Source organism: Protopterus annectens, chromosome 5.part0 (genome assembly GCF_019279795.1).
Source record: "Protopterus annectens isolate FY-2018-M chromosome 5.part0, PAN1.0, whole genome shotgun sequence".
In the NCBI taxonomy this organism is placed as follows: Eukaryota; Metazoa; Chordata; order Ceratodontiformes; family Protopteridae; genus Protopterus; species Protopterus annectens.
The window spans coordinates 1,038,250,681-1,038,275,764 of NC_056735.1; positions in this window are offsets into that span (position 1 = coordinate 1,038,250,681).

Genomic DNA, 25,084 nt, shown 5'->3' on the forward strand with positions numbered 1-25,084 from the left:
ACTATTGGTGTAGAGCAATGGTCGCCCATGTTAGTAATGACCAAGTCAAGGATATTGCTACCTCTAGTGGGGGTAAGAACGAGTTGGTCCAGGGCATTGGAATTAATGAATTCCAGAAAGTGTTGGTGGTGTATTGGTACAGGAGTAGTTTTCCCAGTTAATGGAGGGGTAGTTGAAGTCATCCAGTATGAGAGTGTTAGGTTGGACCCTAATATTCTCCAGGGTGCTGAGGAATGTGGAGTGTGAATCTTGGGACATGGTTGGGGACCTATAGCAGGCTATGACCTGAATCACTGTCTTACCCAATGTTAGCTGCACCTGAAGTATCTCAGATGTGTTATGTTGGGCTACCCGTCTGGAGGTGTGCGCATCCTTTATGAATATGGAAACACCACCACCTTTGGAGCTTCAGTCCAAGTTCTGGGGCCGAAAGGTGTGGAATGAGTTGTAGCCTGGTAGTGCAGGGGTGCTTTCTGCTGCCTTAAACCAGGTCTCTGTTACAGCACAGATGTCAATGTTCTCCATTTTAAGGAGTACTTCAAGTGAGTGCATTTTGAGATTTAGACTTCCAGCATTGAGCAGCATGACTCTCAAACTGCATTTGTTTGTAGCTGTTACATTGGTAATTTGGTCTTTGGAACACCACCTAAAAAAGGCATTATAGGGGTGGCAAGAGCCTTGGCCAATATCCGGAACCCCAGGGGTGACCGATGCAGGCCATCTCTGGCAAAGCATTGATGTCTGTCAATCATGTCATCCCAGGCAGACAGATACTAGATCCCCTTAGAATGACACCAGAAACATAGCCAATTGTTGAAATCAATCATTTTCTGCTTGTACTGTGGTATCATTCTGGGTGATGGCAGGATGCTGCTCAGGGCTAGGGTCATACTCACCTGGGCTGCATAATCTGAGAGCTCTTCCATGTCTCTTTTCATGTAGTCCAGGGAAGTATGTCTCAGGTCATTCACACCCACATGTACAATGACAAAGTCATTTGTACCTGTTGTTGAGGGAACTGAGTGCGTGCGTTATGTGGCGGATCCTGACGCCTGACAGGCAGCTGACTGTTACTTTCTCCTTATTCAACCTAGTGAGTGGGACATCAGTATGCCTCACTATCGAGTCACCTATGACTAGTGTATTGGGCATACTGTTTTGACTCGGGGGCTTTGGTTGAGTGGCACACTGTTTAGGAGAGTTATGTGTCTTGTGATTAGTGTTGTGCTGTGGTGGTCGAGTGCATTTCTGCATTGGAGGTCTCTGTTGTTTGGTTAGATTTTTATTGAGAGCCTCCACGAAGATGGGTGTGTGGTTTGTGTTTTTATGTGAAGGCAATGCTGGTGTGTGTTCTGAGAGCTATGTGTTCCATGTGGTGTGGTGCAGGTGTTGACCTTCTCCTCTTGACCAGCTATTCTGGTCTTGGCTGGAGAGTAAGTGCCTTCCAATTTGGATATATAAGTGCATCCCTCACAAGTCTGAGTGATGGGGAGTAAGAAGAGAGGGTTGTCAGTGTACATGAGGCAGTTGCTACATTGCCTGAGGATGCCCAAGTTCACCAGGTTAATAGGGGAAAGCACAGGGAACTGACCTTTAGACATGCATGGAGGGGTGGGTATTAATAAGTACTGGAGCTGTTTCTTTGCACAACGTTTAGTGCTGGTAGCACTTTTGTGTACTACAATAATTGCTACAAGAAGTCTGGTAAAGTGCTAAACTAACAATCTAGTAAGAACTAGCATATCTAAGGGACAAACTGAAGAACAGACTTTGGCACTGCTCAGAAGCTTACAAACAGTCCTGGATAATGAAGCAGTTGTACAGAGTTCCGCCCAGAGCATGAATACAGGGATCCTAACTAGCCATGGTAAAAACTTGTTGCCATTTGCAGTATTACATTATTTTAGTCTCACTGTTCTCTTCTGCAAAATCAAACATAAGTGTATAAGTGCCATCTTTTGCATATTTGTAAATAATTTGATAAGCATGATATTTAAATAGTATATATATATATATATATATATATATATATATATATATATAGATATAGATATATAGATAGCTATAGATATAAACACATACACACATACACACACACACACACACACACACACAAACACACACACACAGACATGCACACAAACATACACACACAAAACTACACACACACACACACACACACACACACACACACACACACACACACACACACACACACACACACACACACACACACAAACATACACACACACATACACACACACACACACACACACACACACACACACACACACACACACACACACACACACACACACACACACACTAGTTTTTTTACTCTTGCTTCCATCATTCCTTGATCAATAAACAATTTCTTTGCCATCTTGTCCTTAGTAGGCTATTGCAAAATTACCTTGTAGGCAAAGGTGTATTTTTTCCTTGGTGATCTGGCTTATCCTATCCCCTAATCTGACATATTTCCCGACAGTATAACCTCAATGTACAGCTAGCTGATTGGCAAATAGTCTGATTCCCATAAAGTGGGTAAAACGGCAACTGAATGGCTTAAAGTCCTCTTAATCCACCACAACAGATTATATGATAAACCAAAACAAGATTTAATGTAAGCGCTTTCGCTGGAAAAATGTTCCAGCTTCTTCAGACTACAAACAGTAAAATACTTAGAAAAACACCTTTTAAAACAATTCAAAAAATGAACTGCCAATACTCCAACTTAAAACACACTAGGATGCTTAAACAACCTCACATCACCATCATTAAAGAAAATAAAGATTTTTTTTTAAAAATAATTTTTTTAAAAATAAAAATAACAATAACAACAGTACTGAATTTGTGTACTATAAATAACACCTTAAAATTATATCCTTTACATGGTCGAGATATGGCTATGTTAAGTCGCTCACAGATCTAATATACTACATTTTTATGAAGTAAACTATGATATGTGAGACCAACAGCTTGGCCTTTAAAATAATTTTTTGAAGAACTACTAGAACTATAACAAAGGCTTTGCCAATGTGTACAAACCATACCCACTTAAAGACCTCATTACAACACAGTTTCCCACAAAGGAAAGCTGTTACATAAAAATGAGAAATATGGGCAAGACTGTACCCAGGCATGTAGAATGTACTTCATTGTGAACAAATTTGTTTATTAAGGGGCAACATTTTGGCAAACTGAAATGCACTTGCACAATCTTAAAAAAAAAAAAAAAAGTGAGCAACAAAAAGTGTTCAAGTGAGACAGTAAAGAAGGTTAATGTTGACAAAGTAATGTATACTCACCATATTTCTATTATATTAAATGGTCCTTGTATGTATGTAAATATTATCTTGACTCTTAAATTCTTGTTTATGAATTTAGGGTATATATATATATATATATATATATATATATATATATATATATATCAAAGAACAAAGTGCAATTTCCTGGGAAGTCGTAATAGTACAAAAACTTGTTGTTCTGTTCTTCTTTTGGCTTTTCCCGGTTAGGAGTCGCACTTCACTAATGATTGGCAGTAGATTTTTACGGTGCTGAGGTGCCAGCCCGACACCCAACCTTCAACGAAGGCACAGTACAAAAACTTGTTGTATGAACTGAAATTTTTGGCTGTACCACTGACTGCTAGTTAATTTTACCAGGCATGGCCAGTTACAGAAATATGGAATCATAAATCAAAGGAAATAAAGGGATGATGAAATTCCTAATAATGATCTCACTGCCCACATGCTGGGAGTGATGACATCACCTGCTGTGGTGAAGTGTATTACTGTAGTGCACCCCGGCATGGGCAGTATCTCTCCAGCAAGTGCAGAAGTATATCTGGATCTCTAGAGAAAAAGAGAATGAATACTATGCATGCATTTTCTAACACTCGCTATTTTGCTGAGATCCTGAGATCCTGAAAGCCATAGATTGCACATGCATTGCCATCAAAATCCCATCTGACCCTTAGGAAATGAGAAATATCAACAAGAAGGACTTCTGTTCCTTGAACTGCCACATGGTGTCTAATACTCAGTGCATTATTGTATTATCAAAATGTGTCTTTGCACCACCCAGGCAGTTTCCATGATCACATATATGGCACATGTCCAAACAATAAAAACAGTTCATGTTGGGGGGGCTTCACACAGTGTCATCTAAATAGTACGTACACAAATAAAAGGTATTCAAGGCGATATGCACAGTAATAATGTAAGCAAGAAGCTGGCGACTTATAATGGTGTGAATGTTAAGCAATGTTGGACATGAACTTGAGTCCTGGATGATAAACTTTATCTGCAATACCCAGATTTTGGCAGAGGTGGCATACAGTGTGCTGATGCTAAGGTACAGAGTACTATGGAGTGAACGTTTAGGCAATGCAGGGGCTGCTTACACTGTCTAGACACATCAGGGAGGGCACTGCAATGCACATCCTATTACTGAAGCAAACTCTCTGCGGTGTGTGTGTGTGTGTGTGTGTGTGTGTGTGTGTGTGTGTGTGTGTGTGTGTGTGTGTGTGTGTGTGTGTGTGTGTGTGTGTGTGTGTGTGTCATGTTGCATATTATTGCACTGGTGGAACAACTGACACAGCAAGTAATCATCTAAGTAGGTTCTACAAAAGCAGTAGTAGTATCAGCAGCAAAAGAACAGAGTGTAGATTTTGGGAGTGAAGAGGCAGATGTGGTGCCAATAGCAAGGCATTCCTGGGTCTGCTTCAGTAGTGGGAGGCAGCTAAAAAGAAAAATGAACTATACTTGACAAGTTAGTTCACTAAAGGTAGCAAAACGGAATAAAAGTAGCAAAACGAACTGCAATACACTTGTAACAGCACCAATAATATAGTCCCAGTCAAAAAATAGCGTAGAATCCACTTTAATAAACGCTTTCATCACACGACTTCATCAGAATGCTTTACAAACTCATTTTTGCCCATTTAAATACACACTCAATCAGCACATAATTAAAAACAATTAAACAATTAATCAATTCAATTAAAAATATATATTAAAAACTCCTCACAGTTCATACTGAATTAAATAATTGCAATATATTATATTCCTTATTTATACTTAACTTTCTATACTTTAAAAAACATTTCACATTTATGGCTTCATTTAATCCAGGATGTTTGTCAGAATTTAACCTAATCTGCCACAATGTTTCTTTTTGTTCTAACATATTCTTGAAATCCCCAGCCCTATTATCAACTTCACAGACTTCAAGTACTGAAAAAACAATTTTTTTGAAAAAATTACAACTCCTGGAATGTTTGTATAGGGCATTTTTTTCATCTTTGCATTTCATGCTATATAAGTGTTCCTTTATGCGGGTATTAAGACTACGAGTAGTCATGCCCACATAAAAAGCAGGACATGCTGTACACATGCCTATATAAACCAAACCACAAGAATTGCAATCTACATACCCAGGTACTTCAATAATTCTATTGTGGCTGGCTACAGCAATGCTAGTACCTACAGAAATAAACCGACAAACTTTACAGTTCTGGCAACAAAACATACCATTTTTAGTTATATCAGCCTTTTTGTATTCACTTTTATTGTATTCCAACATTTTTTTAATGTTATTAGTGTTACTAAATACAAAATGTGGGTTACTACCTAGAATCTTTGAAACATCCTGGTTCCCTTGAATAATTTTCCAATTTTTGTTAACAATTGATGCTATTACATTCATTTCGCTACTCATCTCTAACGAACACATAACTTCTTTTTCAACATTTTTATCATTCCTAATTTTTATTAAACTTTGAGAATCAAAATCATTTAAAATAGCTGGAAATAAACTGTCACGCTTCTCAAAAATTTCATTTCCACTATTCATTAAGTTATTAATGTCATAACCTCTATCTAAAAATAATGAGGTTATGAAATGAAATTCTTCAATCAAATTTTCAACCCTACTAGTCATTCGGCTTGCTCTTATGTATTGCCCTCTGGGTATATTATTTACAATGTGTTTTGGATGATTACTTTTGTAATGTAAATAGCCATTTGTAAATGTCCGTTTTCTGTGTATTTTACTGTGAAATCTATTGTCATACAAATCCCACCATAGACATACATCTAAAAAATTCACTAATAAACCTACATCACCTATGGTGAATTTTAAGAAATCTGAACATTTATTGGCTTTTGTCATAAAATTGTTTACTGTCAATTCATCACCTTCTATTATAAAAAATAAATCATCAATAAATCTTTTATAAAACACAATTGTAAATTCTTCTTTTATCATGGATAATATATCCATTTCCCACCATGCCATGACTGTATTGGCAAATGCTGGAGCGGCAGGAGACCCCATAGCAATACCCTTTCTCTGCCTATAATATTGATTGCCAAAAATAAAATAATTATTTTCTAACACTATTTCTACAAAACTACAAATAGTGGAAATAACATCATTCGGGAGTAATTTTTTCTTTGTTAAATAACTGCGTACTGCTTCAATACCTACATAATGAGGGATACATGTGTACAGAGATGTGACATCCAATGTAAAAATAATATGTTTATTGGAGTCAAACAATCTACTCATACTGAATTTCTTAACTTCCTCCAAAAAATGCCACGAATCCTTAATAAATGATGCCGTTTCTTGTAATAGCGGTCCCAATACTGCATCAATAATTAATGAAATACCTTCTGTGCTAGAATGGGGACTAGACACAATTGGTCTGAAAGGGGGATTTTTGGAATCTTTATGAATTTTGGGGATTCCAAAAATCACCCCTATTTTTGGATTTTGTACAGAACAAAATTCATATAACTCTAAACTGATATATCCAGACATAAGTGCTTCATATATATATGATTCAATAAATCTAAATCTTTTGTGAATATCAAATAAATTCACTTTCTCATATTCATCTTGATTATCTAGGATATCCATCATACTGTTATAATATGTTTGTTGTTCCATGACCACTATATTTGCACCTTTATCACTTTTCATAAAACGTAACCTACTTTTTAAGGCTATCAGTTTGTCTAAGGCCATTCTGTGGGAGGCAGATGTTAAAAGAGAGAAAGAGAGCTATATATGTACTGTAATATTTTTTCTCTTCCTATTATGTTAACAAGTGTACACAATTTATTTTATAATGGTGGAAGATTGAGAGGTCAGCACTACCTCCATTATCTTGCTGTTGGCTTAGAGGATTAAGAAGGTGTTAATGAGTTGTTTTTCTGTGGTCTCATGGTGTAAGGTTTGATTCCTTCAGCCTCCATTACTAAATATTGCTCTCAAACTGAGTTCGAAAAAGGTCTATGGAGATCCGTGTCTACCCCTGGAAATAAATAACTACAACTGTGCTTTATAAATATTAACATAGCAATAATTAATTTAATTGTGTACCTTGTACAAATGACTGTAGAGGTTGAATCTCTGATGTACCTGTGTACCATAAATCAAACAGCCTTATTAATTTGGACAGTGACTAAGGGGAACAGATGGCATACAGGTATTCTTGCACAGAAATAGAATTGGATGCCTGGGGCATCTCCACTCACTTGTCTCTTTGGCTAGTTCAGATCTGAATCAACATTCAGCATCAAACTGTGGGACTCTGTTGAGGTGTCCCTGCTTTGGAGAATGCACAGGAACTTATCTGTCTCCATGAGTGGTGGTACACTCGATGACCACCTACCCATGTACATATCTTCCTATGCTAGAATTTGATCTCATTGTTGCACAGCACGTATGATGTTTATAGTGCTGCAGCAGACCATATCTTATTAGAACCATGGATGTCAACCATACTGACAATATCTTCCCAGTCATGGTCCCAGTAGGCTGGTTTTTGCATGCAGGCCAAGTAGTCATCATCCATCAAGGCAGAGGGCTTGGAGTAGCACCTCATTCTCTACATCTGAGAAATTTTGCTTGTGGTTGGATTTGTCTGCAAAAGTACTAGAGTCCACAGTGTGCTTCTGCTGACCCTGTTTTTTTATGCATTGCTCAGTAAGTCTGGACATTGATATAATTAGCCTTATTTCTGCTTGTCTCTTCAAAATTCTTACACTACCAGTCTCCCCCTGGCTATATGACATGCTTTTTGTGTGCCTGACAGTTCTACATCTTTACCTAGAGTGTTTGAGCTGCTCAATTCATGGTTTCGGTTCCCCGATATATCTGGTGGAGCCCTGCAGTAATCTCCAGACACATGTGCACAGATGTTCACAGTATGTGCATGCTACACAATATGATCCTGTGGAAACAGCTGCTGTTGATAGTGTGAGGAATTAAACCTCACTTTCCGGTGGTTGGTGTGGCTCACTGAACTAAGTACATTAGCATGGTTGATGGTGTTGATGGTTCAAAGCTGGCTGCACCTACAACTTTTGCATGTGAGGTATTCATATGGTAGGAGTCCCACAGACTGTTAATATGCCACAATCTGTTACTGCAAGAAAGTTGGGCAAAGCCAGAGACAATGGGGAGGGCCAAACCTACAGGCATTATACATGCTCTGAGTCACCTAGGAGGTGGCTAGTATAACAGCAGGTTGCAACAGGTGAGATTCGCAGCAGGATGTAAAGGCATCACTTAAATGTGTCAGTACTTACACCAATTCATTGGGCTCCATTTAGTACTATATTACCAGAAAAACACAACTGTATGAGGAACAGAGCAGACATATGGGGTGGAATGCTGGACATCCTGCAAAAACATGTATGGTGAGAGGTAGGTAGACTGTCACCCTGTGTGTGGCGTTACATCATGTACCCCAGTCACATCAACCTACAACACTTAGTGCAGGAAATCTGGACAAAGCCATGAACAGTAGGGGGACAAAGGCTCAAATATAAGGAGAGTGATTAACTACTGGCCAGACAAATGTAGAAAGTTCAGAGAATAATAGGTTGTGCATTAGCATGGGTTTCCTGACGTGTATGGAATCAGTAACTCAAATGTCTGTCAAGATTTCCTAACGTCAGTCTATAAGGATTTGCCAGTAATGTACCAGAAAATCACAATGCTATGTACAATGTAACATACATATGATGCAAAACTCTGTACATTCCATTACAATCTGTACAGTTGATAGGTATGAGACATATATTATGTTCAGCACACAGCTGGGGAATGCCTTGGACCAAATATCATGAAAGTGCTGGAGTGTTGAAGCAGGTGCATCAGCCAGTTGGCTGCAGCACACAAAATCCTGGACTGGAGTACTGGTAGGTCTGGCCTGGAGTCACCTTGTAACAACTAATACACTGGGTATGCTCCTGCACTTAGCTAACTTGAGCCCATATCTGGTGCCTCAGCTGCCTAAGGAACAGATATGTGAAAATATGTCTGTGAATACAGACAGTTATGTGTACATATCTGTCTCTTCCTATCCCCCTCACATATGCTTACCCTATCTATCAGTATGTGGCATACACACACACACACACACACACACACACACACACACACACACACACACACACACACACACACACACACAGAGCCACATACATGTGAAGAGTGATTTAGACCCTCCACATATATCTATATAACACAGTCACATAACATACACACACAGCTACAGTTACATCCCTGATATGTATATATATATATATATATATATATATATATATATATATATATATATATACACACGTGTATATGTGTGTAGGGATGTAAGAATGTCTGCACCTAAATACACAACAGTTGTCTGATGGTAACAGACCAAGGCCACATAAAGACAGAATCTGCCCAACCACAGAACCCTGTGCCTGTGGCATGTCACCCTGTAGACAGACAATGGTAAGCAGGTGTTGTAATGTGCAATGGCTTCAATGCAGGACGTGGACAGGCCATATTGTCACCGGCCAATTGTCCACCTAGAAAACTGCAACTGGCCGGACATGGCAAAACTGGTACCTATACACACATAGCAGGGGTTTTAATAGGTACCCCACTGCTAGGACACTAGATACACTAACAGCATAAAGCAGGTTCACAATGTAGGTCACACATGCTGTGTAATACAAGGCTACTTTTTGTAGAGTTGATGTACTTTGGCTGCAGTCACATATACAACAGATTTAACCGGTGGTGCATGCAATAAGTACTACGAGCTATAGTGTGCAATAATAGGTAGGTAAGGGCTCTAATCTTACTTCAGCCACCGTGTGTGTGTGTGTGTGTGTGTGTGTGTGTGTGTGTGTGTGTGTGTGTGTGTGTGTGTGTGTGTGTCTGTGTGCGTGTGTAGATATTTCCCTTACAGCAGTATAGACTTCCCCATATGGTTTATGTCTGTGCAATGGTTAATCATTTTATGGCCCTGTGACAAGCATCCTCCTTAACATTGGCCTCCCGGTCAATGGTCAACAGACTGCCAATCTAGTAACTTATAAACTCCATGTTGCATGCAATAAGTACTTAGTGCTCTACTGTATGCACTACTGTATACTACTAAGTAGGTAGGGGTTCTAATATTGCAACAGGCAACTGTGTGTGTGTGTGTGTGTGTGTGTGTGTGTGTGTGTGTGTGTGTGTGTGTGTGTGTGTGTGTGTGTGTGTGTGTGTAAATATATCCCCTTACAGCAGTGTACACATGCCTATATCGCCTATTTCTGTGCAGTGGTTATACATTTTCTGGGCCTGTGACTACCTGTCAACCTCCCCAAGGCCGGCTTTACCAGTCCTGCTGATGTCATCCACCTTAGCACTGGCTGAAAATCTAATAACAGATAAGCTCTGTGGTGTATGCGATAAGCACATAGTGCTATACTGTATACTACTAGATAGGGGGGGTTCTAATCCCACAGCAGGCATCTCTGTGTTTAGTACATATATCCCTTTGCAGCAGTGTACACATGCCTGTATTGCCTACTGCCATGTGATTACCTGCTGAACCTAAATAGCCCACATTTACCTAGCCATAAATGCTATCCGTCACTACTTACATATGTACAGAACACCCAGGTAACACATGTCAAGGGTACCAGGCCTTGTCATAAGGTATACATGCATGATTACCCTGACAGCCCCCATTGTCCCTGACACACACAGTTCTACACATATCCACCCAGGCAACCATGCATGCATACAGCCATACTTTGCTGATGCCAAATTTCTGCTATGCTACCATGCCATCCTGTGCCACTGTATTGCCACCAAGTCTCCATAGCTTAGCCACTCAAACTCCTGCAACAGAAACATATACAGATATGTGAGACACCTGTCAGTCTGCAACACTACCAGCAGTCTAACATCATGCAACAAATACACAAACTGTGATGTGTATACATGACACATGTCAACATACAGCACCTGTCAAGCCCACAACAGCTCACATGGCAAAACACTACAGCACTACAAAACCTGCATGTAAAGTAATATAGTCAACATGTGCATCAGACACATATTTGCATGTCCTTGCATGGATGGCATGGATGGCAGGGGTGTAGCACAGGTAACACCACATGCACTGGATGTGGTATTGGGGTGCCAGAGGCCTAGGCTGTGCCAAACAGTTGACAGCATGTGTGTGAGTCAGGAGGGGGTACTGAGTTAGGTGGGCCATGGAGAGGTGCTGTGTGTGTTTGTTGGTGACCTGCATGTGACAGTGATGCTTGAGTGTATGCATGTACATAGTCAAGCCCAGTATTAGCCCTACACGTGTGTATGTTGGTCAGCTGTGGACTGTATATGGCAGAGTGGAGAGTTCACCATCTCTGGTCATGAGCATGGGAAATGGATCTGCCAGGAGTGGTACTGGCACCACCATGCCCAGTGTCAGATGGAGTGCTAGTAGCTGATGGTGACTGCTGTCTGCTGGGTCTGTGTTTCCCACAGGACCACCCAGGACAATGTGCCCATGGCCTGCCACATCAATGGTGTTCACAGCACACTCCCTTCTGTGGTGCTGGGGGTACTGTCACTAGGGGAGCGTGAGTGTGCATGGCAATGTGGACTCTCAGCAGATGATGTTGCTGACCTGCATCCACATGCCCAATGCCCTACTCCACGCAGATGTTCCAGCACAGACAACATGCAGTGAAACACTGACACTGTCTCAGCCCACCATCTGTCCATTACATCAGTCAAATGATCCATGGTGTCACCAATGTGGTGGAGGCAGTCACAGATGTCAAACTGTGCTGCATCCATAATCCTGAGCATCTGTCTGGTGTTGTGTTCAGAATGTGCCTGTGTCTCCATGATAGACCAAAACATGCAGAGGGTGACTCGTGATGTGACACCTGTGACAGGTGGTGGATGGACAGCAGTCCTCCTCTGAGCACCCCTGTCAATCTGCCTGTTTGGGACCTTGCAAGGTCTATGGCTATGGCCAGTGTCTACACTCACTGATGCCATAGTTGCCAAACTGTTCTGTTTGATGTCACCACATTCTGACTGTCTTATATCTGTGGCCTCAGGTGACTGGGTATGTGTGGGCATACTGACTGTGTGCAGGGACAATAGGGGAGAGAGTGGGATGTCAACCCATGGGACAGATTCAGCCCCCAACAAACCCACCTGTGCCTCACTATGGCCACCATCATCATCAGAGTCCAATGAGACACTCACATTGGGTTATGAGGGGGACAGACTCCAACCCCCACATTCACCTTTGAGGAGGAAGACAAGATAAGTACATTACTACCTGCACTATTATGGATGGTAATCCACACAGACACATACAGGTGAGGAACCACAACTGCATTACACATCACACATCTTATTTCTGATCCCATGCACAACATACAAACACACAACAACATACACATACAAGACAGGCCCTTTATAACATGCACGTAAGCCACATCTGGTTAATGTTGCCAGTACAATACACCTGCGAGATAAGCAATATGGCAGCGTATTTGATAGACCTACCCCTAAAGCACAGTGCACCCCTCATGACTATACTATGTCAGTTATAGTATCACTGCCTCAGGTATGTACCATCTCCATATTATGTGTGAACAGACATCTGTGAGTGATTGCCTCCTGTATAGCAGGCTGCATAGTCCTTCACAATATTAAGTTCAAATGTGTTAATGTTCCTGCAAATACACGACTGTGATTAGCCATGCAGTGCACTCTAGTTAACTGATCCACAATTGAACATACAACCTAGTCTACTCTGGCTAAGCATAACAGTTGTACCTAGGTCAAAATGGCAGCCTTTAACATTCTTAGGGTATATATATGATCCATATAGAAACAGTATCATACTTACCAGGTACAGGACCTTGGACTCCAAACACTCCTGACAGACCTATGGAAATACAAGGGAGAGGTATTGTAAGCAATATCAAATATGGCATTGTTACAATGTAATATGTGCATATATCCACATCTACAGTAGCTAGTGTGATACTGCCTACATTACTGACATTCTGCATATGTGTGCACAACTGAGCATTGAAACCAAACCTCCCCAATGTAGATTGAACTGACATCCATGTACGGGTATGCAGAGGCTGCCACAATGCCTGATACAGTATTACAGTGATAAACAGCTGGCTTACCTAGATGCCTCTCTGATGTGGATGCTGTGGCACCCACCTCCAGGATGTATGGGCTGATGGATGTTTGTGAGCTGGCGATTGTTCCCAGGTTCACCAGGAATTCCTCTGTGTCTGACAGTGGTTGTTCTGCTGCAGGCCCTCCGCCAGTGGCAGCATTGTCCCTGGTCACAGTGGCTGCCCTTTATCATGCAGCATTGACCATATCTACGGCCCGGTGTCAGACCTGCTCGTAGGTCCTGTCCTGTTGGCCTATTTGGTTGACTGCCATGATGAGGTCAGCCCACAGTGCTGCATATTGTTCATGATGCTGGTGACCCCTGGACAACAGAATGTTATGATGCAGGGGGGTATGGCAGTGTGCAGTGGATAGCGGGGAGGATGCCCTGGAGATCTTTTCCCTAGGGCACCAACTGAACTAAGGCTGGACCATAAGTGTTTTTGAGTTTTCACAAAATCTTTGTGTAAAGCCCTGTTGTGTTGGTTAGCTTACAATGGGTGCTGTTGCTTTACATCTCCGAAAAAAAAAAATGATGTATATTGTGATTGCCCAAAGTACAACATATCTTATAGAATTCAAAAGAATTTGATGGAGGAGGTGCATGCTACTGCTGATTAACTACAGGAATCTAAGGTTCTTACTAGGAATAATAAGCAGATACTTATATAACATATACCCTGGGATTCAATGAACTCCATGAAAGAATAGCATTATTCTTGCACGGAGTGGTTCATGTCCATATAGCACAGTAGCGCACCTTGCATATTCACAAAGGCATGCTGCTGTTCAACTTATATGGGCACGAACTGTGAACAAATACAGGGGGTGTGTTCAAGTAGTGTGCGGACATTGAACACGCCCCTGCATTCAGAATGTGCTGTACTCTAATATTATGCCAGTATTTCAGTGTCCGTGGACACTGAAATTAAATAAATGATCATTTCAGTGTCTGCAGACACTGAAATAAACATGGCATCAAGAAAGCAATGCAGGGGGTGTGTGACAGGTTCTGTGACACACTCCCTGCATTGTAAAAGTGCCTTATGACACCTCCACAACCTGCTAAAGTAGAAAATGTATGCAAATGCATAAATAATGGGGGGTAAATCCCTCAAAAGGGAATACTGCCCCACAAACTTAGAAAATTGATAGAAAACAGGTCATGCATTAACATGAATTACTGAAGGATAGAGGTCTGAAAGCAAATGTATGCCAATATTCCCTGACAGCAGTCCATGTGGACAAAGGCACAAATAATGGGTTGAAAAAGCAATAAAATAGGGACACCTCTGAAAAATTGCCCTTACACACCTAGAGAAATTTGATAGAAAACAGCATATGTATTAGCAGGAGTCTCTGAAGGATAGAAGCCTGAAAGCCAAATGAATGCCATTATTTCCCGATTGCAGTTCTTAATGACTTGTCAGAACACCACAAGACTCACTTATATAACATAATAATATAATAATAATATTATATATTTTTTCTAGGCTAAGGAATGTTTAAGCATAGCTAAGCAGGTATGCGCATTATGGCCCTCCGCTTACCATAGCTTTAACATCCCATAGGAGATAAATACAAATATAGAGGTGAAATTTCCAAGAGTGGATAGTGTAGTGGTTAGAGTCCCAGCTATACATGCAGGCATTCACAGTCTGAGTGCCAAGAAAAGCAACTTATTTTCCTATGGGAAAGTAGTGTTAAAATTATTTTTGTAAATTTAAATTATGTAGCGACTGTTTCTTGTCAACCAGGGTAGTGTAGCTGGTGGGCATTTGGGAAAGACAACACCTGTAGCCTCTTAATCCTGCTCTGTTCAAAAAAAAAAATAATAAAATATATATATATATATATATATTTTATTCAGCTGCTCTTACTGTAACTGTCTTAGTTGCTCTTCTGCATGCAGCTATCTGCTCAGTCACTCTTACTCTGCACTTATTACTGCTTGTTAGCAGCCTTCTAATTTACTGCCTTCTGCACTTGTTTTTTAGTCATTTGTTAATTTAATTGCATTTATTTGAACTGTATTTGCCGTAGAGTTGCTACACACTCGGGTGTGCTGGCCTGCACTGCAATTTGAATTGTATTTACTGCTGTTTTAGCTGCTTTTCTGTATTAAAAAAAAAAGAAAGAAAAAAATAATCTAAACTTGTTTCCTGCCTTTCCTGTAACTCCTGTAACTAGTCAAGTCCAGACACAGACTTGCGGTATCCAGGACTGTTGGTAAGCTTCTAAGCCCCCCAAGCCTTTCTGTGTTGGAGGAAAGCCTTCTAGCTTATCAGTGGGAGTGGTAAGCACTAGGTAGCCTATCTACCATGGGAAGAGTGGGTTTTGGCCCTGAAATTGTAGTTCATTGGCCATTTGCGCAGTTTTTCCATCTCTTTCTACTTTCTGGTTAAAAGCCCATTTTGCGTTTGGTCCCCACTTTTTCTATAACTAGTGGCTGGTCCCAGGCCTTTGTTTTGCACTTGGAGCCCCAGTAAGCACTCTGCATGAGCCAGTCTTCATGGTTTTTCACTAGGAGTTCGACTTTGACCTTAAATTCCTCAATGCCCCACCTCTGTGTCTGAAAGTGCAAACTCTCTCCAGTACCTGCCATAGTATCCTCACAGGTTGAACTCCAATGGAGTCTGCAGTATTCCCACCTATTGTGCTTAATATAGCCTGTTTTCCTACCCTTCACTCCATTGGGCAATTTTAAAAAATGGGGCATGTCGCTTAGCACTGTGCAAACCAGAGCAGCTGAGATGAGTAGTGCTTATACTGGTAATGCTTAGCAATGCTTCGCAATGCTTAGCAGTGTGCAAACCAGCTAAGCAGAATTGCACAGACCCAAGCAGTGCTAAAACGGATTGTGTTTATGCAGTGCTTGTCATGGCTTAGCAGGGCTTAGTGGAGCTTAATTCAGTGCAGCACATCAGGATTTAAAAATAACTGGCATCATTTGTATTTGAAAAATAAATGCTTAATAACCCTTGTATGTATTCAAATCCTGTGCCTACTGCACATAAGGCAGTCACTCTAACCATTTGGCAACGTGGATGTGTAGAATGCTGCTATACTTTTAGATATACCTCTCAGCTACATTTAAGCACTGCTGAGCACCTTGTCATGCCACTATGCTTAAACTTGACCTTTGCATTAATAATTAAATGTATCCCATTTCTATTTTTAGATGTCTGGCTCCTGTCAATTACTGCGTGTTCACCTCGCTGTGCAAACTTAAAAAAAAAAAACAAAATAAATAACTAAATTGATATAGTGCACTTTGACAGTGCAGGGGGTGTGTTACTCATCTGTGGACACAGTAACACACTCCCTACACTGGTTGAATGACTGTGTTCCTCAGCTCTCCCTCAGTAATGCTCCATCATTAATATGCATGTTGTACTACCGAGGGGGAACTGCGTACACAGCCTGGTACCTTCCGTGTAGGCTCTACACAATGCCTACATTGATTTTATTAAATCTGAGGGATGATTTACATATCATCATAAGCATTTGTCACCTATGTTTTTTTTGCACTGTTATTTGGTCAGCTTTGACATTAAGCCTTGAATATCACTCATTTATTCCCTGACATTAAAAGGAAGATTTAATTTTTTCCTTATTTCTGATTTTTATTAAGGCCATCATTGGGTCAAAAGGTTGGAAAAAGGTTTAAAATGCACCTCAGAATATCTATAACTCCATAGTTTCTGAGTGCCTAGCAGCCTCTAAATTTTCAGCTTAATTTAGTTATTATAGTGTCATCTTGGTCAGTTAAGGTGTGTTAAAAGGATGCAGAAAAAGTAAACAAAGCTGAAGAGCAAGACTGAATTTCTTCTCTTATCTCTGATTTATATTTAGGCCATCATTAGATGAAAAGGCTGTTTACAAAAACTGTAAAAATGCACCTTAGAATCATCTAGAACCACCATAGTTTCTGGTTGCTTTGCAGCTCCCAGACCCTCTGCTTAATTTACTTGTTTCTGCCAAAGTTATCAGAATGCATTCTTGCCTAAAGAGAACATGTTGAATAAATGAATAGAAAAAAAATGAACAGTAAAGGAAACTGTAAGAATAAGGAAGAAAAAAATAATCTGGATGGTGTGAGTGGGTCAAGATGGGGGGCACTGGGTGATGCGGGGGGGGGGTATGGCAGTGTGCAGTGGATAGCAGGGAGGATGCCCTGGAGATCTTTTCCCTAGGGCACCAACTGAACTAAGGCTGGACCATAAGTGTTTTTGAGTTTTCACAAAATCTTTGTGTAAAGCCCTGTTGTGTTGGTTAGCTTACAATGGGTGCTGTTGCTTTACATCTCCGAAAAAAAAAATGATGTATATTGTGATTGCCCAAAGTACAACATATCTTATAGAATTCAAAAGAATTTGATGGAGGAGGTGCATGCTACTGCTGATTAACTACAGGAATCTAAGGTTCTGACTAGGAATAATAAGCAGATACTTATATAACATATACCCTGGGATTCAATGAACTCCATGAAAGAATAGCATTATTCTTGCACGGAGTGGTTCGTGTCCATATAGCACAGTAGCGCACCTTGCATATTCACGAAGGCATGCTGCTGTTCAACTTATACGGGCACGAACTGTGAACAAATACAGGGGGGTGTGTTCAAGTAGTGCGCGGATATTGAACACGCCCCTGCATTCAGAATGTGCTGTACTCTAATATTATGCCAGTATTTCAGTGTCCGTGGACACTGAAATTAAATAAATGATAATTTCAGTGTCTGCGGACACTGAAATAAACATGGCATCAAGAAAGCAATGCAGGGGGTGTGTGACAGGTTCTGTGACACACTCCCTGCATTGTAAAAGTGCCTTATGACACCTCCACAACCTGCTAAAGTAGAAAATGTATGCAAATGCATAAATAATGGGGGGTAAATCCCTCAAAAGGGAATACTGCCCCACAAACTTAGAAAATTGATAGAAAACAGGTCATGCATTAGCATGAATTACTGAAGGATAGAGGTCTGAAAGCAAATGTATGCCAATATTCCCTGACAGCAGTCCATGTGGACAAAGGCACAAATAATGGGTTGAAAAAGCAATAAAATAGGGACACCTCCGAAAAATTGCCCTTACACACCTAGAGAAATTTGATAGAAAACAGCATATGTATTAGCAGGAGTCTCTGAAGGATAGAAGCCTGAAAACCAAATGAATGCCATTATTTCCCGATTGCAGTTCTTAATGACTAGTCAGAACACCACAAGACTCACTTATATAACATAATAATATAATAATAATATTACATATTTTTTCTAGGCTAAGGAATGTTTAAGCATAGCTAAGCAGGTATGCGCATTATGCCCCTCCGCTTACCATAGCTTTAACATCCCATAGGAGATAAATACAAATATAGAGGTGAAATTTCCAAGAGTGGATAGTGTAGTGGTTAGAGTCCCAGCTTTACATGCAGGCATTCACAGTTTGAGTGCCAAGAAAAGCAACTTATTTTCCTATGGGAAAGTAGTGTTAAAATTATTTTTGTAAATTTAAATTATGTAGCGACTGTTTCTTGTCAACCAGGGTAGTGTAGCTGGTGGGCATTTGGGAAGGACAACACCTGTAGCCTCTTAATCCTGCTCTGTTCCCTCCCTCAAAAAAAAAAAAATAAAATAAAAAATATATATATATATATATATATATATATATATATATATATATATATATATTTTATTCAGCAGCTCTTACTGTAACTGTCTTAGTTGCTCTTCTGCATGCAGTTATCTGCTCAGTCACTCTTACTCTGCACTTATTACTGCTTGTTAGCAGCCTTCTAATTTACTGCCTTCTGCACTTGTTTTTTAGTCATTTGTTAATTTAATTGCATTTATTTGAACTGTATTTGCCGTAGAGTTGCTACACACTCGGGTGTGCTGGCCTGCACTGCAATTTGAATTGTATTTACTGCTGTTTTAGCTGCATTTCTGTTTTAAAAAAAAAAAAGAAAGAAAAAAAAAATTCTAAACTTGTTTCCTGCCTTTCCTGTAACTCCTGTAACTAGTCAAGTCCAGATACAGACTTGCGGTATCCAGGACTGTTGGTAAGCTTCTAATCCCCCCAAGTCTTTTTGTTTTGGAGGAAAGCCTTCTAGCTTATCAGTGGGAATGGTAAGCACTAGGTAGCCTATCTACCATTGGAAGAGTGGGTTTTGGCCCTAAAATTGTAGTTCATTGGCCATTTGCACAATTTTTCCATCTCTTTCTACTTTCTGGTTAAAAGCCTGTTTTGCGTTTGGTCCCCACCTTTCCTATAACTAGTGGCTGGTCCCAGGCCTTTATTTTGCACTTGGAGCCCCGGTAAACACTCTTCATGAGCCAGTCTTCATGGTTTTTCACTAGGAGTTCGACTTTGACCTTAAACTCCTCAATGCCCCACCTCTGTGCCTGAAAGTGCAAACTCTCTCCAGTACCTGCCATAGTATCCTCACAGGTTGAACTCCAATGGAGTCTGCAGTATTCCCACCTATTGTGCTTAATATAGCCTGTTTTCCCACACTTTCACTCCATTGGGCAATTTTTAAAAATGCGGCATGTCGCTTAGCACAGTGCAAACCAGAGCAGCTGAGATGAGTAGTGCTTATACTGGTAATGCTTAGCAATGCTTCGCAATGCTTAGCAGTGTGCAAACCAGCTAAGCAGAATTGTACAGAGCCAAGCAGTGCTAAAATGGATTGTGTTTAAGCAGTGCTTGTCATAGCTTAGCAGGGCTTAGTGGAGCTTAGTTCAGCGCAGCACATCAGGATTTAAAAATAACTGGCATAATTTGTATTTGAAAAATAAATGCTTAATAACCCTTGTATGTATTCAAATCCTGTGCCTACTGCACATAAGGCAGTCACTCTAACCATTTGGCAACGTGGATGTGTAGAATGCTGCTATACTTTTAGATATACCTCTCAGCTACATTTAAGCACTGCTGAGCACCTCATCATGCCACTATGCTTAAACTTGACCTTTGCATTAATAATTAAATGTATCCCATTTCTATTTTTAGATGTCTGGCTCCTGTCAATTACTGCATGTTCACCTCGCTGTGCAAACTTAAAAAAAACAAAATAAATAACTAAATTGATATAGTGCACTTTGACAGTGCAGGGGGTGTGTTACTCATCTGTGGACACAGTAACACACTCCCTACACTGGTTGAATGACTGTGTTCCTCAGCTCTCCCTCAGTAATGCTCCATCATTAATATGCATGTTGTGCTACCGAGGGGGAACTGCGTACACAGCCTGGTATCTTCCGTGTAGGCTCTACACAATGCTTAAATGATTTTATTAAATCTGAGGGATGATTTACATATCATCATAAGCATTTGTCATCTATGTTTTTTTTGCACTGTTATTTGGTCAGCTTTGACATTAAGCCTTGAATATCACTCATTTATTCCCTGACATTAAAAGGAAGATTTAATTTTTTCCTTATTTCTGATTTTTATTAAGGCCATCATTGGGTCAAAAGGTTGGAAAAAGGTTTAAAATGCACCTCAGAATATCTATAACTCCATAGTTTCTGAGTGCCTAGCAGCCTCTAAATCTTCAGCTTAATTTAGTTATTATAGTGTCATCTTGGTCAGTTAAGGTGTGTTGAAAGGATGCAGAAAAAGTAAACAAAGCTGAAGAGCAAGACTGAATTTCTTCTCTTATCTCTGATTTATATTTAGGCCATCATTAGATGAAAAGGCTGTTTACAAAAACTGTAAAAGTGCACCTTAGAATCATCTAGAACCACCATGGTTTCTGGTTGCTTTGCAGCTCCCAGACCCTCTGCTTAATTTACTTGTTTCCGCCAAAGTTATCAGAATGCATTCTTGCCTACAAAGAACATGTTGAATAAATGAATAGAAAAAAAAATGAACAGTAAAGGAAACTGTAAGAATAAAGAAGAAAAAAATAATCTGGATGGTGTGAGTGGGTCAAGATGGGGGGCACTGGGTGATGTGGGGGGTATGGCAATGTGCAGAGGATAGCGGGGAGGATGCCCTGGAGATCTTTTCCCTAGGGCACCAACTGAACTAAGGCTGGACCATAAGTGTTTTTGAGTTTTCACAAAATCTTTGTGTAAAGCCCTGTTGTGTTGGTTAGCTTACAATGGGTGCTGTTGCTTTACATCTCCAAAAAAAATTGTATGTATATTGTGATTGCCCAAAGTACAACATATCTTATAGAATTCAAAAGAATCTGATGGAGGAGGTGCATGCTACTGCTGATTAACTACAGGAATCTAAGGTTCTTACTAGGAATAATAAGCAGATACTTATATAACATATACCCTGGGATTCAATGAACTCCATGAAAGAATAGCATTATTCTTGCATGGAGTGGTTCGTGTCCATATAGCACAGTAGCGCACCTTGCATATTCATGAAGGCATGCTGCTGTTCAACTTATACGGGCACGAACTGTGAACAAATACATGGGGTGTGTTCAAGTAGTGCGTGGACATTGAACACGCTCCTGCATTCAGAATGTGCCGTACTCTAATATTATGCCAGTATTTCAGTATCCGTGGACACTGAAATTAAATAAATGATCATTTCAGTGTCTGCGGACACTGAAATAAACATGGCATCAAGAAAGCAATGCAGAGGGTGTGTGACAGGTTCTGTGACACACCCCCTGCATTGTAAAAGTGCCTTATGAACCTCCACAACCTACTAAAGCAGAAAATGTATGCAAATGCATAAATAATGGGGGGTAAATCCCTCAAAAGGGAATACTGCCCCACAAACTTGGAAAGCTGATAGAAAACAGGTCATGCATTAACATGAATTACTGAAGGATCGAGGTCTGAAAGCAAATATATGCCAATGTCCCTGACAGAAGTCCATGTGGACAAAGGCACAAATAATGGGGAGAACAAGCAATAAAAGAGGGATACCTCTAAAAAATTGCCCTCACATACTTAGAATGTTAATAGAAAACAGGATATGTATTAGCAGGAGTCTCTGAAGGATAGAAGCCTGAAAGCCAAATGTATGCCATTATTTCCCGATTGCAGTTCTTAATGACTTGTCAGAACACTCACTTAAATAACATAATAATATACTAATAATATTATATATTTTTTCTAGGCTAAGGAATGTTTAAGCATAGCTAAGCAGGTATGCGCATTATGGCCCTCCGCTTACCATAGCTTTAACATCCCATAGGCGATAAATACAAATATAGAGGTAAAATTTCCAAGCATGGATATTGTAGTGGTTAGAGTCCCAGCTTTACATGCAGGCATTCACAGTCTGAGTGCCAAGAAAAGCAACTTATTTTCCTATGGGAAATTAGTGTTAAAATTATTTTTGTAAATTTAAATTATGTAGCGACTGTTTCTTGTCAACCAGGGTAGTGTAGCTGGTGGGCATTTGGGAAGGACAACACCTGTAGCCTCTTAATCCTGTTCTGTTCCCTCCCTCAAAAAAAAATAAATAAATAAAATATATATATATATTTTATTCAGCTTCTCTTACTGTAACTGTCTTAGTTGCTCTTCTGCATACAGTTATCTGCTCAGTCACTCTTACTCTGCACTTATTATTGCTTGTAAGCAGCCTTCTAATTTACTGCCTTCTGCACTTGTTTTTTAGTCATTTGTTAATTTAATTGCATTTATTTGAACTGTATGTGCCGTAGATTTGCTACACACTCGGGTTTGCTGGCCTGCACTGCAATTTGAATTGTATTTACTACTGTTTTAGTTGCTTTTCTGTATTAAAAAAAAAAAAAAAAGAAAGAAAGAAAAAAAAATTCTAAACTTGTTTTCTGCCTTTCCTGTAACTCCTGTAACTAGTCAAGTCCAGATACAGACTTGCGGTATCTAGGACTGTTGGTAAGCTTCTAATCCCCCCCAAGCCTTTCTGTGTTGGAGGAAAGCCTTCTAGCTTATCAGTGGGAGTGGTAAGCACTAGGTAGCCTATCTACCATGGGAAGAGTGGGTTTTGGCTCTGAAATTGTAGTTCATTGGCCGTTTGCACAGTTTTTCCATCTCTTTCTACTTTCTGGTTAAAAGCCCGTTTTGCGTTTGGTCCCCATCTTTCCTATAACTAGTGTAGCCCAGGTACAGATTTGCTGTATCCAGGACTGTTGGTAAGCTTCTGAGCCCCTCAAGCCCTTCTGTGTTAGAGAGAAGCCTTTTAGCTTATCAGTGGGTGTGGTAAGCACTAGGTAACCTATCTACCACAGGAGGAGTGGCTTCTGGCCCAGAAATTATAGTTTATTGGCCGTTTGGGAAGCTTTTCCATCTCTTTCAACCTTCTGATTTAAAAGCCTGTGTTTGCGCTCATTTCCTGATTTTCCTGTTACTAGTCTAGTCCAGGTACAGATTTGCTGTATCCTGTACTCTTTGTATGCTTCTGAGCCCCCCAAGCTATTCCGTGTTGGAAGGAAGCCTTCTAGCTTATCAGTGGGAGTGGTAAGCATCAGGTAGCCTATCTACCACAAGAGGAGTGGTCCCTGGCACAGAAATTGTAGCTATTGGCTGTTTGAGCAGTTTGTTTTCTATCTCTTTCAACTTTCTGGTTTGAAAGCCACACTTGTGCCTGTTTCCCGCCTTTCCTATAACTAGCCTAGTCTGGTTACAGAGTTGCTGTATCCAGGACTGTTAGTAAGCTTCTGAGCCCCCCAAGCCTTTCTGTGTTGGAGGGAAGCCTTCTAGATTATCAATCGGAGTGGTAAGCACTTGGTAGCCTATCATCCATGGGAAGAGTGAGTTCTGGCCCAGAAATTGTAGTTTATTTGGCCGCTTGGGCAGTTTTCCATCTCTTTCAACTTGCTGGCTTAAAAGCCTGCGTTTGTACTTGTTCCCTGCTTTTCCTGTAACTAGTCTAGCCCAGGTACAGATTTGCTGTATCCAGGACTCTTTGTAAGCTTCTGAGCCCCCCCAAGCCTTTCTGTGTTGTTGGGAAGCCTTCCAGCTTATCAGTGGGAGTGGTAAGCATTAGGTAGCCTATCTACCACATGAGGAGTGGTTCCTGGCCCAGAAATTCTACCTATTGGCCATTTGGGGAGTTTTTTTTTCCATCTCTTTCAACGTTCTGGTTTAAAAGCCACACTAGTGCTTGTTTTCCACCTTTCCTGTAACTAGCCTAGTCCAGATACAGAGTTGCTGTATCCAGGACTGTTGGTAAGCTTCTGAGCCCTGCAAGCCTTTCTGTGTTGGAGGAAAGCCTTCTAGTTTATCAGTGGGAGTGGTAAGCACTAGGCAGGCTGTCTACTATGAGAGGAGAGGTTCTTGGCCCAGAAATTGTAATTTATTGACCATTTGGACAGTTTGTCCATCTCTTTCAACTTTCTGGTTTAAAAGACCACATCTGCACTTGTTTCCCATCTTTCCTGTAACTAACCTATTGGGTAGCACTAGAAAGCCTTAAACTGATACAAGCCTTCTAACTTAGAAGAGAGACTTTGGAGTGATTAAGTATCAGTTTTCTGTACTTTCTTGCTGTACTTAACTGTTTTCTGCCTAAACGCACATTTTCCAGCGTTTATTGTGATTTAAAAGCTTGTTTCTTTCACATATTGTACTTATTTGACTGCCTGTACTTTTAAAACATTGTTTTTT